Below are 5,375 nucleotides of genomic sequence, written 5' to 3' on the forward strand. Positions count from 1 at the left end.
TGCCTCCGCTGCCGCCCCCGGCCCGACCGCCGCGCCCCCGGGGAGCTTCCTCGGGGCGCAGCAGCCTGCTCGATTTCAAACCTCAGCCCGGTGCGGCTCGATGAGGCCGGGCTGGCGCTGCTGCGTGCTGTGTGCGGTCCGCAAGGAAGGACGSCGCTCCCGAAAAGATGGAGCCAAACACGGGCGGGAGGAGGGACGGGGGGAAGCAGCAGCACTAGGCAAAGATACAGTGGCCGCTCGTTAAGGGCTTTAACTGCCGGTACTTTGTGCGAAGGGCAATTACATGCCGGACAACSCGTGCTGACGCTGAGCCTGGAGCTCTTATGTAATCTTTGCATTAGGATTAACAGTGTTTGAATAGTTTCTGCAGTGTATCAGATGCATATCACTGGCTTTCCACTCACTTAGACATTCATATCTTTTTAAACCATACTTCCCCTTGTTAGTGCAAACAACCCAGGATGTCACTCCTGCTTCACTTGGTCAGTATGCAAGATTATAGCCTAAATGGCTGTTTTGAGTCAATGTCTGTTCATAGAGCCAGGTCCAGCTCTATAAATAGGTGGAAGAGATCATTATGTGGGGCTGAAGAGGTGGCAAAACAATCATAGCCTTGGTTTTCCCCTGCAACTCTTCCAGTCCACCTCAAGCCTTTTCCATTCTTCCCAGTGGCAACCTCTGAGCCACCCTAAGCCTTGCATTGCCATAGCCTAGTTTTGCAGGCAGTTCATTTAACTCCGTATGGGAGAAATTGAGTTCTGAACATTTTAATTGTAAGAAAAGTTCAAGCTTAAGTCACTGCATGCAGCATACTAATTCATATTTAAATGCATTTAATTATCTGCTTTTTACTGCGCTTTGAAGACATGTTCTTCAGGAAAGTGTTCATAGCTGTTAGTAGTGCAGATAGTTACAAAGCAACCATCAGCAGTGCATTAGCAAACCAGCTTACTTTACTACATGATTATTGCTGGAGAATTAATGCTAGAGAGGTTTAAACCTGTCTGCTTAATCTATCTACTCTATAACGAATGAGGGCTTTGAACTCTGAATTAACTACCATGTAGTAAAACTTTTATTGACCATGCTTGTGGAAGAACAGAGAGGCACAAGCTTCCCTGCTAACATCATCTAAACAATACAGGCTGTTTGAACCAGTTAACTACATGACCACTAGATTTGTTGCAAGGAGAGTGACTGAAGCTCAGAAAACACAAGTATGTGACTGGCATTTGGAGAGAGCACTTAAACTAATGTTACTTAAATGAGATCTGCCTCCTGTATATATCTTGTTTCGTTGATTTTCAAGATGAAGCTTGGTCTATTCTTTACATTATTGATTTAAAAATAAATATGATTCTGGTTCAGGAAACATAAAGCTGAACTGTGAAATCAGTGTATTTAAGCTGCTCTTGCTGCTAAAGGATATGTCTCCTTCCTTTTAAAATTCTCATCTGGCTTGTCTTCTACTATCAAATTTTTGTATTTTCTCCAGTTTCTACTCCAAGTGACTAGTGAATGTATATGTACATTGTTGATAGAGGTGCACAAGAAAAATCTTTGTTTTCATGAATAGTCCTTAGTTATGGGATTCATAGTTCTTGTGAATCAAGCCAATTGTCTGAACTAAGAGCTGCAGGCAATTTTGGCAATCTGTACTGAAGTTACCAGTTCCACACAGGCTGTGGAGGTAACAGGTGACAGAAATGGGTAAGCTGCATTTGCCCTGCTTGAGCATCTAGACACCATGTATATAGAGTATTTATCATTCATCTTTTCTCTTTTCATCTTTGTCACGGAATTGAAAGTCTGTTGCCTTAGCCTCTGGATCCTGCAGCTCCTCAGACTTTGGTATATGCTTACTATACTAGTACAGAAGAGGAGATTTTCCTCTCTGGTCCCTATTATTGTTTGAAATCATTTAACTCTTAGCAGCAGAGCTAATACATAATACCAGTTACAGATTTAAAAAAAAAAAAAAAAGTCCTGCTGTACCTATCTGCTTGCAGTGTTCTGATTCTCTAGTATGTATTAGCTGATGGTGATTTATGAAGCATAAATACCCCAGATTGATTTTTTTGAAGCCAGACTGAGCTTGCAGCTGGCAGCTGAACAAAACCTGTTTTGACTTTTAAACCAAGCAAATGAGATATCGAGATAACTGGCAGGGAATAGATGTAAGGCTACATTGTGACATTAAGCTAGACCCCTGCAGTGGGAGCAGTGCGGAGTCAGTGCACCGCAGCAGATTCTCGGAGCAAAGCAYGATGCCCCTGGGATTTCCTCGCTTTGCGGTTCATGCTACCCCTACAGTAGGTATGGCCTGTGCCTATCTATAAATATAGAAATGCTATCCCATTTTCTTAGGTGTCACTGTGAACAGAAGAGAGCCAATCCCACTCCTCTGGAGGTAGCTATGAAATAGTTTTCTCTCAGGAAGTCTAGAGTCTCTAGACTAGTCCTGGACTGACTCCAGCTTGGAGGCGGAAAGGAGAAAGCTTCTTCTATCCTTTTCTCAACTGTGCACTTATATCAGCCACCTGCAGCCTACTTTTAGTCTACGAACAGATGTTCACAGGCAGAAACAGCTGCATAACAGATCCTGGCCCTCTGTTGTTTGTCATCACCCCTTTGCAGAGGTTACAGCTCTTCGTCAATGCGGTGGGATGCATGAGTGCTTCTTACCTGCCTAAGGGCAAAGTCTTGCAGCTCATGGTAAACTGGGTTTAAAAAAGACTGATTTTACACCAAACTTGCAGCAGAAGGGACATGACAAAAACCTAAGGACGAGTAACAATTGATACTGCGGAAGTTGTTTTTTCTAACCCTTTCCTAAGGGCTTGTAACTCTTCTGTAATCTGAAGGACAAAGAAGCTCACCAGAAATACAGTTGTCTGGCTTATTCTTAGGACTTGTAAGTTGTGGAATCTTGTACGTCCATAAAGTTTTCATGGGCTGATAGACCTATAGCTAAGACTTATATTTATGCCCAATATATATTCAACATACATTTCACTATCTTCTGTCACATATTTATTATTTCTTGTCCATAATACTGTCACATGTTCACAGCTAAACTTTATTATTCTTTCTTTGTCCCGTATAACTGAGTTTGCTCTGTAGCACTGTGGCCCAAGCCAGAATCAAATTAGTGTTTTTCATCTTCTGGATTCCTAGTTCAATAGCCCAAACTCAAATTAAAAGTAAAGGACCAGAAAAATGTAAGATTCTTCCAGAATTGTCAGCTAATTGAGAATATATGCTTTCCCTTTTCTCTTCCCTTTCTCTTTGCCATCTCTTTCCCTTCCCCTTAATACTTACGAGTTAAAATAATGTGATTAATACAATTATTTTGTTTGCTCATCCCTGAGTCATTTAAAGTAATTCAATCTCTTCAATCTATTTTTAGACTTTCTAGACTTTATTTTTCTTTTTTATTCTTTCAGTACATAGTGTTGATCTATGAATATAAATACAAATACTTTGTTATAATTGCTATAAAATGGCATAAAGAAAATTATGATATTAGAAATTAACATAAATGTCAAAAGAAATAGCCATTTATAACCCAAATGTGTGCCTGTTGATTGAAAAAATACCAAAATGCACCATCTCCTCTATTTTAAATTTCTTCACATTTTTTCCCCCCAAAAGAAGAAYGCATGACATAGGCACTCCTCAGAAGTCCAGGTTTTCAGTGTGCATACATGAAGGTCAGCACTTGCAAGCCTGGGTCCCATTTGTGCAGTGAAACAAGCCTATTTCTTGTGCAAAGGTTTTCTTGGCTATTTAGGTTAGGAGCATCCAGTGAATGATGCAGCCATGATTGGATTGCACCTTGAGCATTCCTTACTCATGGGTTTCGGTGGCATATATGTACAGTCAGCCTATATGCAAATGAGATAGATTGGYATTGACTATATACATTTCCGTCTGCTACTCAAACAATATACTAGAATTGTTGTCACTATGGGCAAGAGGGGTGTAAGAGGAATGTCATAGCCCTGCTCAGGGCTTGAAACTGTGGGAAGTAGATAACCTGAGGATACGGGTACACTTGTATTCATCCTGGGCAGACAAGCCCTTTTCTGTGCCTGAATACCAAACAAAAAACAGAGAGCTCTGTATATATGTACACCTGTGTCAGTCTCACTGATTCTGAGACAATATTACTAGCCATGTGAAACTCTTCCTTTAAGGTGAACCAATATTACCAGTTCACATAAATCAATGAACAAGAGCTACAGGTTATCTTCTTCTCCTCTGAATTTTCTCCAGACTGTGTAGTTCCATAGCCCTCTTCTCTCTGTCATTCACTGTTTTACATGAATTAACCTAAAACAAAATTATGAGGAATAAAAAGAATAAGAAATTTGGAATGGGCCTATAATTTATTTCTGAGTAAATGTCTCAGAATGTCTATGCATATTTATACATATTCCCTCACGGGAAACTCTTAAACCTGCATGTCATTTCTTAATTAGTAGAATTCATTGCAGAAACAGCTAGCCTATATTTTTTGTTGTAAATTTGTATGGCAGAAAGTACATCTACGGAATGCTTTAAGTGGTTGCCTAGAGAAAAATTATGTAACAGGTTTGTACTACTTCAGGTGAGTGAGATGTTCACAAATACTTGTGTTAAGTAAGAAGAAAGAGCCATTGCACGTAGCAATGTGCAAGTATTACCACTGATACTGTGATTCCCTGAGGTCTAAGATTACACAGAAAAGGGAAAGCCAAACCTAGAATTTTAAGATACCTTACTGAGAAATTTGACTATAATATCCAAAACAATGATGCTATGGGCCAAACACAATCTTTTGCACCTCTTTTAATTTACTGAGACTTATTATTGAACAAATGTCTTGTTGAATCCATTAAATCACAGGTTATAATTACATCGCATATAATAAGGGGGAGTGACCGAGAACAGAAAACTTTCTTTATGCTTCCTGACAGGAGGCCCACTACTGTTGAAGTCAGTAGGAACTATACTTTCAAAAAGAACCTTTCCTTTCAGAAAGGAAGAATTATGCCTCCAATGTATAGTAATATCTTACACAGATACTTAATAGGTCTTATTATATAGCTCAGATCTGCTGCTACCTGTATGTGATCCAGGTTCTTCATGAGGCAAATAAGACAAATGGGTTTGTAAACCTGTGAAAGGAGTTTGGGATGAGCCTTGAAACCAGGCAAGAATCTCACCCCAACTCAAAGATGTCAAATAACTGTGTATATTTAAGAAAAATTTAAGTAATGTTGAGTAAAGCTTGACAGTTTTGCCAAATGTTCATAGCTCTGTTGAAAATCAGGCGCAGTTTGCCTGTCAAGTTTCGTTTTTGGTGTTAATTTAATTATTTGATATAAAAA

Source organism: Rhea americana, unplaced genomic scaffold, assembly GCF_003343005.1.
Source record: "Rhea americana isolate MKP2758 unplaced genomic scaffold, rheAme1 scaffold_218, whole genome shotgun sequence".
In the NCBI taxonomy this organism is placed as follows: Eukaryota; Metazoa; Chordata; class Aves; order Rheiformes; family Rheidae; genus Rhea; species Rhea americana.